This window comes from Schistocerca piceifrons, chromosome 9, assembly GCF_021461385.2.
Source record: "Schistocerca piceifrons isolate TAMUIC-IGC-003096 chromosome 9, iqSchPice1.1, whole genome shotgun sequence".
In the NCBI taxonomy this organism is placed as follows: Eukaryota; Metazoa; Arthropoda; class Insecta; order Orthoptera; family Acrididae; genus Schistocerca; species Schistocerca piceifrons.
In genome coordinates, this window is record NC_060146.1 from 77,739,713 (window position 1) to 77,758,275 (window position 18,563).

At 43.1% G+C, this 18,563-nt stretch overlaps 1 protein-coding gene across 5 annotated transcripts in view; it reads right to left on the reverse strand.

Annotated features, from left to right (window-relative positions):
- The window catches only part of LOC124717390 (fasciclin-2), a 921,178-nt gene that overhangs the window by 760,778 nt on the left and 141,837 nt on the right, over positions 1-18,563 (reverse strand). The window contains exon 2 of one of the 5 annotated variants that reach the window (XM_047244241.1): positions 7,447-7,484. The exons of the other annotated variants lie outside the window; for them this stretch is intronic. The gene's annotated coding sequence lies outside the window, so the exon portion shown is untranslated. The remainder of the gene's footprint in view (positions 1-7,446; positions 7,485-18,563) is intronic. 5 annotated transcript variants of the gene reach the window in all.

Sequence of the window (18,563 nt, forward strand, 5' to 3'; positions counted from 1 at the left end):
TTGTCCAAAGCAATAAATACCATTATCACTTGTTGTACAAAACCAGGAATAACTTCATGGTAAAATCAATTAACGTTTCGCTAGCAGAACGTGATTCAATCACGTAATACATTTAATGCCTAGAGAACAGCAGCATTTGAATATACTCTGTCACTAAAACTCTATCTCGGTTACTATTCACATGATTCTAAGGAATATTGCTTAAAACATGTGTGCAATAGCTAATCTAAACACTACTGAAATTTCTTTCGAGACACCTATACCGATTCTGGACTTCTATGTAAAAAGCTTGACATACAAGGTGCGTTCACATATTAATTTTTATTTTTTGGTAAGAACTTTACTTGTTAATCTACAACAATGTTATCCTATTCAAAATATTCCCCAGTACATGCTATACACTTATGCCAGTGCTTTTTCCAATTCCCAAAACACTTTAGGAATTATTTCCTCGGGATAGTTCATAGGCCTTTTGACTGCATTTTTAATCTCACCCATTCTTGTAAAACTGCTGTCCTTTAAGGCCTGCTTTGAAATGTTTATACCACTTGTGTGTTCTGGGTTTACTCATAAGAGACTCACCAAAAGCAATATTTAACATTCCTAAAAATTTGATACACTTTATTCCATTCTTATAACAAAATTTAGTACAGATTCTCTAATCTATTTTTATACAAAACAAATAATAGTTGATGCTACCAAAACACATATAACTTTTTTGACAACTGAGAGCCGGCCGCGGTGGTCTAGCGGTTCTGGCGCTGCAGTTCGGAACCGCGGGACTGCTACGATCGCAGGTTCGAATCCTGCCTCGGGCATGGGTGTGTGTGATGTCCTTAGGTTAGTTAGGTTTAAGTGGTTCTAAGTTTTAGGGGACTTATGACCTAAGATGTTGAGTCCCATAGTGCTCAGAGCCATTTGAACCATTTGACAACTGAGATATGCAAAACATTGCACAGATACTTTTCAGACATGTTTACGAAGAGAGTGGCAAAAAAAGCAGTGCAAACCGAACTAATACAACTAATACAACTAATACAAAACACGGAATTATAAATTTCTGCTTACTTTTTAAACACTCTTCGTGTTGCAAGAATTGTTAAGTTCCAATGCAGACCCTTTAAAGAAAACTTCTACATTTTAGTAAGAACAAGCCTTAAATTCTACAGGTTGATTGCACTATATCTGGTTCGTCTTACGAATAGAGGAACATACATTCACATGAAGAGGCATTCGGTTCTATGTTTGTAGTAGAATACTGACTTCCGTTCTTATGTTAATATTATTTACTCTATAATGTTTTGTTTCGAAGAAGCTATCGTCTTTTGTTTTCCTTATACTCTTAATGCATTTGTCTAAAAATAAACACAGCCGGGACGTATCTGTACGCGGCGTCGCCACAGATATGAAGCGCGCACCGCCGCAGGGCCGGTACTACGTTGTGAAACAGCCTGTAGAAGCGCCCTGTGACGTAGCAGGGTAGGCACAGTGGGGACTCGCTTGCTCGCTCTTCAGTTTACAGACAGACTATAGACTGTGTTCTTCGGCACAGAAATCGATCGTCTCCAGTGCGATAAACGTCTTAACGCATGTGGTGATTACTTTTGAATGGAACCTTTCCATGGTCCCGTTGTAACAGGTGTTCGGTTTTTATTTGACTGCCCCACATATTTCGCGACAATCCTCTTCAATGACCGTATGTCACGATCAGTGAACACCCACATACGTCAGAGTTGTGACTTAGAACATGATGCTTTTCCGCTTTCCCTGTATGCGGTATAACTATTCGACAGGGCGCTTCTTGACACACCAAACTGTTGGGCTACCATTGTTGCGGAAACACTAACTGTATGAGCACTAACAATTTGCTCACTTTCGAATGCACTGAGCTCCGACAAAATGCACTCACAACTACACAGAACATCTACATCATACTCCGCAAGCCACTTCATTGTGTTTCGCGGAGGGTACTTTCGGTGCCACTATCTGATCCCTCCAATGATGTTTCACTGCAAATAGCGTGTGAGGAGAATGATAGTCGGTAAGCCTCTGTATTGGATCTAATTTCTAGAGTTTTCTCCTCGTGGTCAATACGCGAGATGTATGTGTGTGTGTGTGTGTGTGTGTGTGTGTGTGTGTGTGTGTGTGTGTGGGGGGGGGGGGGGGGGGGGGGGAAGTAATATGTTGTCCGGCTACTCCTGAAAAGTGCTGTCCCCAAATTTCAGTAGTAAATCTCTCCGTGATGCACAACGTCTCTCTTGTTACGTCTGCCAGTGGAGTTTGTTTAGCATCCCCGTAACGCTCTCTCGCCAGCTAAACGATCCCGTAACGAAACGGCCGCTCTTCGTTGGATCTTCTCTATCAGCCCTACCTCATAGGGATCCCAGATAGATGAACAACACTAAAAAAAATCGGGCAAACAAGCGCCTTATAAGTCATTTCTTTGGTGGGTGAGTTAAATTTCCTTAAGATTCTTCCGGTAAATTTGAGTTTGGTGTCAGCTTTTCCTACTTTCTGTTTTATATGGTCAATCCACCTAAGGCACTCTGGATAATTTACGGCTTACGCTGCCTCCAGCTGTTTGTCATCAATAGTGTAGCTGTTCAGTATTGGATTTCTTTTCCTATAAATGTTCTGAACACGACTGCCTTCACGACGTATTGAGAACACTGCAGGATTGATTAGTATCTGCGTTTATGTTCAAATGTGTGTGAATTCCTATGGGACCAAACTGCTGCGATCGTCGGTCCCTAGACTTACACACTACTTAATCTAACTTAAACTAACTTACGTTAAGGACAACACACAGCCATGCCCGAGGGAGGACTGGAACCTCCGGCGGGAGGGCTGCGCTTATTTTATGTTCAAGCATGTATTTCTCACGGTGTTTCATTACTTTTGTCCACTTTCTGCACGATGCAATATTAGTGACGGTTAATCCAATACGGCTGCTCCACAGTAAATTACAACAGGCGTTCAGCAAGTAATGTGACACTTCTGAAAGAAGGTTCGTTTTATTCACGATTCTAATACATCATTTTATTCCCCCCTCTTTTGCCTTCAAAACAATATTTTTCAACATAGTATCCGTTCAATGCGACAGTCTTACGCCATCTTACTGGGAGGGTTTGAATCCCCGCATAGTACCACTCTATTGGTCTACCTCGGAGCCATCGTCTTGCTTCATCAGTAACCTTCCCATCACGTACTGTTTCCCGCATAGTGGTTCTTTCATTGGGCCTAGAAGTTGAACGCTGCGAGATCCCGGCTTCACGGTGAATAAGTAAGAACAGTTGAACGAACTTTTGTGAGCTTCTCTCCCAACGGCTTAGGGCGCGCCTTTAAACTTTTTCTTCACAGGAGAAGTGGGGTGGTGGTACTGCATGGGTTGCTGTTCTGTTTCCGCTTCGACGTGAAGTACCTATGTTTAAACGACTGTGACGATGTTCGAGAAAAAATTGTCACGATCAGCCTCGTAATGCGCAAGCAATTCCGCACAGATGGTCCTTCATTGCTCTTTATGGTCTTTGTTACGCAGCTTGGAACCCAAACTTTCAGTACCCCAACTAGCGGAAGAGAGTGTCGGCATTACCAGGAGAGACGTCCAGGTTGCGAAGAAGCAAGGTGTTTCACTGTGGTCCGTCCATCACTGCGAATGTGAGTCCGCGCGTTGTGTACGGCCGGCCGGCAAGCCGGAGATCGGACAGGTTTGCGCGACCTTGTTGCGATGTTCAACGACTCGCCGTGCTTTTTGTTCGCGGTCAGGTCTCCGTAGACATTCTGCAACCGCCTGTGAATATCTGTGATGCTTCGTTTTTCCATGAAAAGAAACTTAGTGAGAGCTCTGTCCCTGGATCGCACCTCATTTACAGAGGCCATTTCTACGGCCTATCGGAATTTCATGAAACTATAACGCCTGAGGCGGGAATATTCCACGATGACCCACACCAAATCCCGCATTTTTCGAACCGAATTCGGCCGACAAAAAAAGCGTTGCATTACTTACTGAATGCTCCTCAAGCACGAGACACAACAACCTATTGCCAGCTGCCACTTAAGGAGCTAATTCCAGGGTCTACAACCTGTACGGCCTACGTCAGTATTTGCCCTCAGCATATACGGCTACAGGACTCATGACCCCACACCATTATTATTACTTCAGGTCACAGCAGCTTTCATCTTAGAGTAATGGCAGCTGACAGTGTTTTTGTTATTAGTTTTCCAAGAGTGCGGCGATGCCAAAACCAGCAGTAGGGGCCGCGCCTTAATGATCGCGGGCCGGAGTGTGACTGCTGGGGACTGCGGGCAGACAGAGGTCGCCAGCGAGACGCCGCTGGGCCGTCACCGGAGCGTCACGTCGCGTAGCGCCAGCCTAGCGTAGACCGGCGCGCCCTGCCAACTGGGACGGCGGGCCGTGCCAACACGGTTCACGTCCCGAGCTGTGTGTGTGTGTGTGTGTGTGTGTGTGTGTGTGTGTGGTCTCCAGTGGACGGGGTTGCATTTCTGGGTCGCAGCCGCCTGGCTCGTCTACGCGCCCCACCACGCTACTGCATATTTGCTCCTCTTCTAACAGCATCCTACCCTGCCCCACAGCTTTCTACTGTACGTCACAAGACGAGCTATGCGTACGTACTGATTGGGGAAAACGCGCACATCACTCGTATTTTCAGCAAAACTCTTACGGCAGACGCACAAAATGAGTCGCCTATATCGCTGACGTCGGTATGTTGCAGACTTTTGGGACTCGTCTTATGCTCTTCTACTTCTGGTACATGCTCCACGGAGAATACAGAGGATGAAACTGAAATAGGAAATGTAGACCATTTATGATCAATTGAGACAAGCCCTCAAGTCCACAAAAAACAGAACAGCTACTGGTATGGATGGATAAACGTTGAACAGCTAAAATATGGAGCCGTTCTACTACAAAAGGGATTACTACATTTGTTTAATACGTGCTAAGAAAGAGACCTATTCCAGAAGAAAGGTTACAAGCTGAGGTGATACCACCATTTTAAAAATGAGGCCGCAATAGCTGCGAGAACTGTAGAGGTATCGGCCGGCAGGAGTGGCCGAGCGGTTCTAGGCGCTACAATCTAGAACCGCGCGATCGCTGCGGTCGCAGGTTCGAATCCTGCCTCAGCCATGGTTGTGTGTGATGTTCTTAGGTTAGTTAGGTTTAAGTAGTTCTAAGTTCTACGGGACTGATGACCTCAGCAGTTAAGTCCCACAGTGCTCAGAGCCATTTGAAACTTTCTTAGGCGAAGAACAAATGGGATTTCGGATGGGCAGGTCGACAACAGATGCAGTATTTACAATTAAACAAATAATCGAAAAACTGAGAGCATATTAGGGAAACGCATTTCGGGTTCCTTGACTTTATTAAGGCATTCGATAATGTTGAAAGAAAAAAATCTGTGGGGAATTATGAGGAGAAGAGGATATTCGCAACACCTAATAAACGTTTTAACAAGTCTGTACAAACATACGACCGTAATTTCCGACAGAGCGAGGTAGCGTAGTGGTTAGCACACTGGACTCGCATTCGGTAGGACGACGGTTCAATCCCGCGTCCGGCCATCCTGATTTAGGTTTTCCGTGATTTCCCTATATCGCTTCAGGTAAATGCCGAGATGGTACCTTTGAAAGGACTTCCCTTCCCATCCTTCCCTAATCCGATGCGACCGAAGAGTTCGCTGTCTGGTATCCTCCCCAAAATAACCCAACCTCAACCCGTAATTTTCGATACAAATGGCCCTCTAACACAGCCTATAGTCACAAAAACAGGAGTAAGCCAAGAGTGCAGCACTTCACCCATACTTTTCAAACACTTATATGGATCACGCAGTTCGGAAATGGAAAGAGATTTCTAACGGGGGAATTAAGATTAACAGTGTTTCCCGCTTGGATTGCCTTTTATAAGCAGACGACGCCACACTGCTGGCGGATAATAAGGATCAACAAGACGGAAGACATTTACGGCTAAAGTTTGTGAAGAGTACCATTTCACGATTTCAGAAAGGAAGACAAAATCGATGGCTTTCAAAGCGCAATGTCCTGTACCGACAAAAACTGTGATCAACTATAGCTCAATAAAACAGGTTAAACGCTTTAATTATTTTCGTTGTGACGTCACATCTAAGTAGCACGAAGGCATAGAGAACAAATTAGGAGAGGTTGGGAATATGTGTGGAACAATAAAGTGTAACAATAAACAGACGTTAAAAAATAAAACGAGGAAAGAAACATGACTGAAATTTTATAAGACAACGGCAGTTGTTACGGAAGTAAATCATCGGTTACAAATAAAACTCAATAAATTAGAATACAGGCAACAGAGCTGAGATTCCTAAGAGCAGTAAAGGGAGGCACAAGAGTCGATAGATTACGAAATTCAGAAATTATGGAAGAACTGAATATATTAATCATCTTCAATAAAACACAAGACAATGAAATAAATTGGAAAGAACATCTCGGAAGAATGAGTCGAGAAAGATTACCACTCAAGATAAGATTACTTCAGCCAGTTGGAAGAAGTCAAGGAAGACCCAGGAAGCGATAAGTACCGTAAAAGAAAAAGATCTAAGGCTTGAAATGACGATGATGATAACGTTAAATATTCTCTGTAGGAGTGAACAAGGATTCCGCAAACAGTCGCGTGACACCCAGTCGGCTCCGTTCGTCCACGAGATCCAGAAAGTAGCGGCCACGTCGATGCTCTCTTCGCTGAGTTACGGGAGGCATTTGATAGAATTCCATAATCTCGCCTTATTAACAAAATACGAGCGTAATGAACATCAGACCAGAAAATACGAGCGTAATGAACACCAGACCACACGTGTGACTGGAGTGAAGCGTTTGTATCAAACAGAACACAATGCGCCTTTCACAACTAGTTCAGCAATTTTGTACTTTTCCATATGTCATTCAACAGTAGAAATGCCAGTATCTTCTAAAGCACCTGTAGTGCCCTTGATCTAAGACAATTTCTGCATCAGGGTGGTGCTGGTCTAAAGAAGCAGTCACGCCGTACGCGACGTTGTTTCTTACCAGTAGAGTACAATTTTTGTCTTTACACTTCGCTTCTTCAGTCACACGAAGCAGTTCCACAAGTTGCTCAGCGCCAATCGGGTATCCTTAACCAACTACGGAAATAGCTTCAGGCTGACCACGGCGTCACTTCGTGCGATATGATTGGTTTCAAATGGCTCTGAGCACTATGGGACTTTTCTGAGGTCATCAGTCCCCTAGAACTTAGAACTACTTAAACCTAACTAACCTAAGGACATCACACACATCCATGTCCGAGGCAGGACTCGAACCTGCGACGTAGTGGTCGCGCGGTTCCAGACTGTAGCGCCTAGAACGCTCGGCCATCCCGGCCGGCATGAAAGGTTTCTTCAGAGTTATTTAAAAGTTACAGAATAGTTGACTAGTTTTACTTACTAGCTGCGGATCGAAGTAGTAGGGGAACTGCGGCTTACCTGCAAAAAAAGAAAATGCATTTAGTTTCTTTTAGGTTAGTACTAACATGACTGCGGCTAAGTGGTTGAAGAGAGCCACTATTACATGATTCCACGATTGCAAAACAGGCAGTGAAAAGAGAGACATCCATTAAACATGTGTTGTACAGCGATTTAAAGCGAAACAACCACATAAAACTAATCGCAGAGAAGGCAGAAGCCAGTCTTCAAAGCCCTCGTTTGACCAACATTTCAGTATTGCTTGTCGATCTGGGATCGATACTAGACAAGTGTTGAGGAAATACGTAGTGAAGATAAAAAAAAGCGCGTTTCGTCACGGGTTGATTTAGTATGCGTCACGTAGATGCCAAGCCAACTCTAGAGGTAAACGCTGCAAAAGAGGCGTTGTCGATCTTGACGTGGTTTGCAGTTAAAAGTCCAGAGTGTATACGTTATTAGAATATTACGAAATGCATTCATGTTTTGCGAATCTGGACTGGTGTCCGCTGTTTGTGACACACGATAATTTGTCCCGGACCAGGATTCGAACCCGTATTTCCCGCTTACCATCGTCTTAACCACTTCGGGGACAAGAGCAAACTCCCACAAGTCACAGAACCCACAACCCTTACGACCGCACATTTCGTGATTCCCGTGCTGGGAGACACAAATATTTTTTCGTCAGGGTGTTACACAAAGTTGTACCGAAACTTCTGCATCTCGTCGTATGAATCGCTGGCACACAGTACACATTCGTCCCACAAAGTGAGTAAGCAGTACGTGAAATACAGATACGAATTATTAAACTCTTCTGCAATGCCAGAGGGCAATAGATTCTTAGTCATCCTGTAAGGCAACTGTGGCGTTCTTCCCGGACAGGCACCTTTCCTCACCACGAGTGCAGCTCACTTTTCAGTTGACAGGCAAACCACATCTCATCAGCGTTTGCAGTCCTGTTCTCTCATACGGGAAGACAAAACAACTTCGCTCAGGCCGTGTTTATAAAGTACAGTTATTTTAAGTTTATGAACACAGGATTAATTTGCAGTTGTTATGCGAGCTGTTTATGTAAAAGCTCAACAGTATCAATGGCTTACATATTTTTCGCAGCTTCAGGTTATCAAATGCAACACCCCAGCCTCAGCTCACGCAACATCTTAAGAGGCTTAAGTTGGTTGCCTCTTTAACAGAAGAAAATCACATTGGTGTTATGGAACTTCAGATGTTCCACCATACGTCAAGCAATGCGTTATAGCAATTACGGTTCTAGATTTAAACATGATCAGCCCTATCCCATCAGACATACTGACACCCACCTTAGAGGATATACTGTGGATCTGTGGTGCGTCGTTCCACTCACAAGGAGAGGTCCCCAGCGTGGGATCGACTTGTTGAACAATCCATACGATTGCGTACTTATCACACCCTGCAGCCATTCAGCCCATTGGGCATTCGTTCGAGAGTAACTGGTGCACAAAAAAATTCTGAATTTTGCGTGATGCGTAATAATGTTAAAATCGTCATATTACACAGGAGGTTGTAAGTACGAATCTCGACGGGTGCAGGAAATTTTATCTTTAAATCTTTATCGAAATAAGTTTGATCATTATTTTTATCCAATTAATTGCTTTAATTTGTTGTTTCTACTCCTTTGTCACATAAGCATAATATCAACTTCTTCATTTGCTCTCATTTTTCTTCCTTTCATTGTTTTTCCATTTGAAATCTTTGTTCATGTACTTCTAAATTAATTTTATGAATTTCGATTGAATTTATTTTCTATCACCTAGTTTTTTCGCCCACGTTATTGCGTTCATTATATGTCCCATTTTGCTTGATTTTCGTTTTACTTATAAGCCCAACCCTTCTTTGATTTAAATCTTCATCTACGTTATTTTGTCCATTGTGAAATAAGCACTTACGCTGTGTTTTAAGTGACTGTATGACGATTATCACGCAAAAAAATTACAGATTTGGTAATGAAAAACATATTTCTCACATCATTGCACAGTCAATATAAGTAGACTATTTCGTCGTTAGCTTTTTAACTGATAGATAGAAATTTTCAAATAATTGAATATTATAATAGATAAACACAGTTACAATCTATTCACAAAAATTCCGATTGGAAAAAGAATGATACAAAGAAAAAATGAAGCAAATGAAAAAGTTTACGCATAATAATGTAACAAAGGAATAGAAATAAACTATTACATTTAAACAATTTAACCGAATAAAAATAATGATTGAAGTCATTTCGATAAAGACTGGAAAATTTAGAAATTTATTGCACCTGACGAGAATCGAACCCACAGCCTCTTGCGTGTATAGTTGTTGTCCTATCCATTACACTACGAAATACGTAATACGACTTTTTTAACGCTATTGTGCATTCCAAAATTTTTTTCGTCACTTACTCGCAAACGAGGGCCAACCAGGGTGAACGGCTACAGGGTGTGACACCTGCAATGTTAACCTACATAACCGTAAGGATGTTTTCAAAACGCCGATCCTACCGCTGGTGCTCCTTATCGGTGCGACCCGCCGATAATTCCTGACTGGAAAAGATTTAGCCAGTATACGAGCAGCACAGTGAATGGTGAGAGAAGTGCAGTAAATTTCCGGTCATCCATTAATTCACCACCAAGTGACTACAACACAATTACACGACTTTACAATGCGCTGTCAACGAGATATATCAGTGAAGTGCCATTATCTGTCAGTCCAATCTCTTTTCCATCAACACTACAAAGACCACCGACATCATATCACATTTACAAACTTTCTCAGACACTGTTTACAGGAACGCGTTTTACATAAAAGCTCATTTAACAATTCCACATGTGCGCTGATTTTGTAAACAGAAAATAACTCCAATATGTAAATACGAGCTCAATGAAGTTATTCTGTCCACTAGCACAGAAGAACTGGACAGAAAATGCTGTCGGAAATACTGTTCGTCTGGAAACTGAAAAGCGAGCAGCGCTCGTAGTAGAAAATGTCCGCTTTCCCGTAAGAACGGTTCAACCCAAGTACAGGAACACTAACAGTAAGTAGGAATGTAGACGATGTGCAGAAATTTACACAGAATTTGACCCTATGCTTCTCTTGCATTTATATTATTAGCAACTCGTGATTGTATATAATGCTAACACACATTGTGCAAAACACCTCCCCCCCCCTCCCCCCCGCCCCTCGTTCTGGGAGTATACATCCTTGTCAACAGTTTGGTGTTCCGATTTGGTGGGAGAATTATAGAACAGTCTGCGTGAAATGCATGCACATTGTAAGCAATTAAAATTACATTCAGGGCTTTTTTTCTTGATTTTTAAAATAAAAGTTTGGCGAAATTTCTCCCTTGATAGAATTATGGGGAGCAATGATCGCTGTAAGGTTGAAACGGGGAATAAAAAACTCAAAAATTGATTCCAGATACAATTTGTCGTAAATGAAATGTGTTTTTCATACAGTTATTTTGTGAGTCTGTCCTGATGATAATCTGTGAGTGAGTAGAGAGGTAACTGTGCTCCAGTTTTAGTAGTACATGCAATAAAACAAAACTGCAAATTTTGCTGTGTTTTAGTTTTCAAAGTGTTTTAAATTGTGCATTTTTACAAAATACGAATCTCCATAAAGTCTAATTCCAAGAGGTGTAACGAACAACTGGATGTCTTGATAATATACATTCACCAAAACAGTGGTTTTATTAAAAAGGCGGTCTGAGACCCCCTCCATAAACATTCATACCAGGTAAGGGTTAAGTAGCGGACGGAAGGATAACTTTGCAGAAGAAAAATATTCCGTACGTTAGCTGGCCCTTTATATCCGGTGCACCGCTTCCCGTTCCTAGAGGAACCTAGTAAGACACTGATCGAAATGAGGCAACGGCAGCAACACACCTGACGTACAGATAACGAGGTTATGATCTCAACTGACCTACGCTACTAGGGAAACTACGTTAGCCTAGTTTTACAACTCTGTGTACAGAATGTTGAGTGCCGTCAACGGACACATATTTGTCGTAGCTGCGGTAGATATACACAGTTCATTATCTGCAAACGCGTAGATTAAGCATCTCAAGGTTCACGGCTGTCCCTTGCGTATCTGAACAGCAAGTCATTTAACTGCGGAATCAATTCCAGGCGTGTTCACACAGCCACAGCAGGAGAGAGCTAAATGGAAGTCAAACTCCTTGCTTCACTGAAGTTAGTGTTAGGATAACTGACTTTTTCACTTTTACGAGGTCTGTTCAAAGAATATCCGACCTAGTTTTCTATTGTTGAATCCAACAATGTTCTCGGCAAGCGCGCGCACTTTGTTTTTGTAGGTACTGCGCATGCCTGATTTTTTTTTTCACGATTGCGCAAAGAACTGGTAGCTGGATAGCTGTTGACAAGTGAACGAGTGCGAGTGGTTGGCTTCTAATTGGGGACTGTGGGCAAAAGATAGAACGAGAAGAAGTCAACAACGTTATTAAATTACATTTTGTTTTGAACGTGGTTATTCTCACGTTGAAATGATGCCAATGCGCGACAAATGTATAGAATACATACGGAGAATGGAGTAGTATAATCGCTCCAAGCATGGCCGCACATAAGTGAACATTGAAGCTAGTTCCGGTAGGCCCTCAACATACGCAGATGAGGACTGATCACGTATGGACCCTGGTGTTGCAGGATAAACGACACAACACTGGTGATGAGTCCTAGGTTTATGGGCGCGACGCAGCAAAGACGTTACAGTTATCGCAAAGAAACCCATCCATCATTCAAGAGCCAAAAACTCGTTGCAGGTCCGCAGAAATGCAAAAGTCATGCTGACCATCATTTTTGACTTCAGTGACGCACCAGGTTCACGCACCCGCTCACCGTTCTCAACTGATGACCAAACACAACAAGGCTGTGGTTTGCCAGCCTCCCCATTCACCTGACCTAGAACCGAGTGACTTCTGGCTTTTCCCTAAACTGAGAGACTGAAAGGGGCCAGATTTCAGAACAGGGAAGACATTACGGAGAATTCGACGCAGTGGATGTGCGCCATACCAGAAAAAGGTTTTCCAGCAGCGGCAGCAGCCTTGGGAGAGCTGCGCAGAAGCTGAAGGCGATTTCCTTGAAGGTGACTATAGTCCGATCCACGAACTACAGCGGTTCGCGCATGTCGAGGCACAGACGGGGATTGCACTTTTGACGATTCCAAGCGTATATCGCGCTTGCTTGAATGTATCACTTACCACAACCAATCAGCACGACAACTCGCAACAAACAGGATAAAAATTCACTGAACAACTCGCTACCATCACGTTCGCGTGTGAGCTGCAGAGCAGAGCGCTCACAACACTACTGAATGCTCATCGGCTGACAGAGAATGCGTGACGCAAGTGCGCACAACAAGCCCGAACTCGACGGCCACGCCAACTAGTGTCGTACAATTGTATCTGAATAAAGATTCATATTGTGAATGGAAGCCGGATACTTTTTGAACAGCCCTCGTACGTGTTCTGAAAGCGGCTGGTTGACTGCGCTGCACCTCAGCAGGAGGCGCCCAGGACTCAAACCACTTGCCAGAGTGGAGGCAGAAGCTCCAGCCCCCCCCCCCCCCCCCCCCGCTGCCGCATTCCTGGGGAGCGGTGACTCCGGAATTCCGGACTTGGGTGCCTACAGACAGGGCACTGCATGACGACAGGCTGCTACTGCCTGCCACTCCACACGCTGCCCACTCCCGCACGCCCTCACACGACACACACGCCTCTACGAGCCAATCTTCTGGATTTACACTCCGAGAGCTACAAAACGGAACATGTCTCAGTGTACCTCGTACATCGGCACGATCCGCCAGCTTTAGCCTTAGCAATGCCAACACATTTTCAACAACGCAACTACCAAAGCAGAGGTTCTGATGATTACCACAAATAAAACACACGTCAACTACTGTTGATTCTTAACAACAACATAGTTTAAATGCGAACATTTTAGGTTAGTGAGCGTTATTGCTACCGAATGAAACATATAGTTTACCGTAACCGGCCACAGTTAATGTATATCCACAATGCGTTTCAAAGGTTTAAACCTTCACATCAGGTGGATTTTGGTGTGTTAGTATGGCACAGGGGCTTTGGGGCCACCTGTCGCGCTCTCTAGTGGAATCAGTCCATTACAAGGTTCCACTGCAAATTGTGCAATACAAAATGCCATATATGGTACAAGTCATTTCATCATTCTCACTTTCTAGTAAAAAGTCTATGGTCATTCTTACTAGGTCAATGCTTGTAGAACCAGAATTTTTTAGAACATGTGAAATACAACACTTGAAACAAGAGAGTGCAGAACGTTCTACGTTGCGCAACCTCTCTCGTAGGGGGGAGGGGATCATCTGTTTACTGCAACATTACTGTTACAAATGTTGATGGTTTTGAGACAGCAACCATCCACAAATTTATTTTCAGTTCCGTTATTCAAATGGTACCGTTACCGGTTTCGAATCGTTATGATTCATCTTCAGGCGGTTTTCCTGCTTTCATTACATGTGGTGCGTTTTTTACAGATTAATTATCCTAAAATACAAATAATACATAATTATAAGCACGCCGCACAGATGGTTACGTTACAGATTTTCATAGGATGTGACTTACGAGAAATGTCGGTTTGGAGTGTTTGTTTTCATTACATTCGTCGAACAGCTGTGAATACATTCCCGCTGCATTCTTATCGTTACACATGTAAATTTTTCTCACTGAACAGATTTGTCAAAGGCGAGATTTCTAATGCGCACCACATGTTTTGATACATACAAAGTGCTTATAAACATATGAGTGTCAAAGATGCTATGATGTATCGTAACATTATGAAGATGTCCCATGTTTGGAAAAAGATCATATATTCAACTTATGCAACTGAAACGCCTTTTACACTAGTACAGAAATACATTCATTTTGTGAGCTTTAGAGCGAATACTGTTACATTAATTATACAGTTGTTCAATGTTATTAAGGTAAGACATCACATTATTTATTTACATTTAGCACCATGAGAATTGTAGTAATATATAAATTTGCTACTTGATCTGCAGATAGGCGTAGGAATATTATTTGCTTTGAGGGTGCAAAATAATTTTTGGAAATTTTTCAGGAAAGAGGTGTTAGCTAACTCCGTTTGGTCTTTAAGGCTACAGTCTGGGGTGCTGTTTTTGTGTGTGTGTATTTCTTCTAATATATTCATAGTGGCTCCTTTTTCTGCTGTCTCAATACCATCAACATTTGTCTTCAAATAATAGGCACTGTCTCCAACCATGTCATCATATGACAAAATTGCATTACTGTTACATTTTCTGTACTTAATGTGTGTGTGTGTGTGTGTGTGTGTGTGTGTGTGTGTGTGTGTGTGAGAGAGAGAGAGAGAGAGAGAGAGAGATTGTGCAAACAATGACAATTAGTATTTACAAAGGAATTGTGAATCCTAAAATGTGAATCGTTTTTAGGGTGAATAAATAAATAGCGAATTGCGATAATCTCGGGCAGTTACGTAGAAAGCAATCTTGGCATTCGTAGATCTGTGCCCCCTTTCCTGTTCACATATCGATCAAACTCTCTCTTGAAAGTGAGAGCGCTCTTGTATTTACATAACACCGAATATTAGAGAACATTCTTCTATTAATTGACAAGAAAGTTCCAGTACGTTTAAGAAAACGCGGAGGTAGCATGACGTGACTTGCATATCTAACCTATACAGTACGTTGGCCTTGTATTACAAACTATTATCTCCTTTGTATTACATCTCCCTGACGGCTTGCCGATAAATTATTAACTGACATTTAATTATAATCAATCGAATCGAGATCAAAACATTTTTTGTAAAACTTCAAAGCCTTGATATGCCATACTTTCATAATACACAAATTATAATACGAAAACAAACGGGAAAACTCTTTAACCGCAAATTAAGCTTATTCGTTACGCATATTTTAGAACCAGGGGGCTCTTAATTGAATGTCAATTCATAAAACTTCATCAAACAGTCACTTTTTTGAATAGTTATTTATTATTCCAGCCAGCACCTAGCTTTATGCTAAAAATAATAATGTAACATTCAAAAAAATGGCTCTGAGCACTATGGGACTTAACGTCTGAGGTCATCAGTCCCCTAGAACTTAGAACTACTTAAACCTAACTAACCTAAGGACATCACACACATCCAAGCCCGAGGCAGGATTCGAACCTGCGACCTCAGCGGTCGCGCGGCTCCAGACTGTAGCGCCTAGAACCGCTCGGCCACTTCGGCCGGTCTCTAACATTCAGAAATCCATCTGAAGAACCCGTTCATGGAATTATAAATGACTTTTGAGAAAAAAGACTGGTTGTAGTTTTATGTATTTACATTCCTTAACCCGAATATGAAGTTTGAAGACACCTAATTTCAACAAATCATACTAATAACGACGCGTCTTCGAGAGGTCCTCAATGTGCTGTTGCTTTGACACAGCATATATCCATAGGACGTAAGCTATTTGGTGGGCAAATTATGGGCTCAACTGAAGACGACGAAATCCAGTATGGCGTCGCCAAAGTCTGCTTGTGACGTAGAACACTATCTGCCATCTCACTGGTCACGCTCCTCTTCACGAAGCAAAAATTTTACCGTCTTATTCAGCTCTTCCGCTTTTCATGCTGTGGAGCGTGAAATACCACCACACTGTCACGTCACAAAACTCGACCGCTTTGACGGCCACCAAGGCTCCCTCGCCCCGCACGAGGGCGGCGTTCGGCCGGGTATTTTGTCGACACCGCCCTGCTATCGATGTGACCCCACATACTGAAGGGCGAAAAAGAAAAGTCGCGAGGATATACAGAGAGGCAGCGGAGGACGGCAGGTGATTTACGCACGGCCGGCGCGGACCGCACTGCGTTATGTTTCCCCAGAAAGCCGCGTCGCACCCCCGCTAAGAGCCAGTCGGGCCGCCATCCATCGTGCCCCGGGGCGCATAGTCACGCGCCATTACGCACACACTGCTGCGTACTTCTCGGCCCGTCCCGCATACGCAGTCAAGAAAAACTTCTCCACAATTAATGATGGCGCCAGAGCGGGAGAACAACCGCGTCTCCAGTCGTCCCGACTCCCAACGCCTCCCCTTCCGAAAACAGTCGGAAAAAAATCACCGTCTCATGTCTGATACGGGCAACAAATCATCATCGAAAAACATCACTAACGCCGCAAACAAATCTGAGTGTACCACTGAGCCAAGTCTTACGATACACGGCAAGTAGCCACAAATATTGCAACTACCGAATCTTCGAATGCACATCTGCGTTACCAGCTAAATTAGCGACCTTTCTATCGCAGTGTGTTCCTAGAGGAATATACTGGCTCTATTCGCTGTATGACACTATTGCACCATACTGTACTTGGATTTTGATACCTTTTCATCTGCTTCTGTTTTTCACCTTGCGGTAAAATGAAGCATACTGTACAATCCCCAATTTTGTGGGAACAACAGTAATCATGATAACACCTAGGACCGTTGCTACACGCTCCAGTTTTTATGCTGCGTTGTCCACTGCAATATTTTCGACTTATTTTTTGGCGTAATAAAGGTGTTTTGGCCGCTAAGCACTCATTTGAATCTTTTCCACGAAGCCGCCGTTGGACTCTCTTGAGACACAGATTGAATCTGCTCGCATAATAATTTACTTCCTCGCGAACTACAGAACGTTTACTCTCGACACATACGCACTGATCTTCCCTGTGTGATGTAACTCGGCGTCTTCCAGATCGCGAAACAGTTGCGTTGGCTTCAACCGCTGCGCAGTATTCGCAACTGCAGATTGGGCTAGGCCAATTTTTCTCGCTACTGCGCTAATACACGAATAGCCTACCTGACGCGGAGCTACAATTACAGCACGTTTTCCGATTCCAATCTCATGGTTCCGTCGCGGAGTGAAGCTGATCAGGTATATAAACACACTGCTAGACGCACATAATATACCGTAAACTAATATGAACTGTTACACAGGCAGTTCAAGGAATAAGGCCTAGTGGAGTGGAACCGTGCCAGGTACACGCACGTCAGTGCTGTTGTAGACAGCATTAAAACAAGCGTTCAGTGCATAGTGCTGTGGAATGCGGAAAAAAACGCAAATTGGCGTTCATAAGAAGAAGAACAACACCAAAAATGCAACAGGAGCGTAATATGTAAGAAATTGTCCACGCAACCTGCCACTGATGATGCCTTGCAGAAAATAAAGGCGAAACGCGTATGGCACTAAAATTGTGTTTTATTCAGTTGCTGTCAGACGGTCCATAAGTAAAAATTATCAATATACCGTAATATTACACGCAACTGAGGAAGACAGGACTACAAAAGTTGAAGATCTCAAAAAGAAGGTCAACCGAGTGACACCGGACACCGCAGACAAGTGGATGCTGCGTCGTCATGACAACGCTCCACGACACACTGACACTGCCATCACAGAATTTTTTACTGTTTTCTTTTCTCAAAATTTAAAAATGCCTTAATAAGACGTCAGTTTGGCACTCTGGATATCATTCAAAGGAATGTGACCGACATGTTGAAGTACTACTACGAGGGTCATTCAATAATTAGACAAACTGGTCTGGAGAAAAAAGCGTTTATTTTTACAAAAAAAATGCTGTTTCTTCTTTTCAACATTATCCCCTTGAACACTTATGCATTAGTTCCACGGGCTACGAGCTTGTTTATTCCGGCTGCAAAGAACTCTTTACCTCGATGTTTGAACCAATTTCCCACAAACGTTTTTACATCCTCGTTCTCCTTAAGCATTAGTTCCACGGGCTACGAGCTTGTTTATTCCGGCTGCAAAGAACTCTTTACCACGATGTTTGAACCAATTTCCCACAAACGTTTCTACATCCTCGTTCTCCTGGACCTCTTCCCCTGTAATGCCTCCTTCAGTGCGCCAAACAAATGGAAATCACTAAGTGCTAAATCAGGACTGTACTGGGGATGAGGCAGTACTTACCAACCCATTTTGTCGATGGTTTCAAGGGTTAATTGAGCAATATGAGGACATACGTTGTCTTGCTGGAGAATCACACCTCTCCTCTGAGATCCACGACGTCTCTCTCTCAT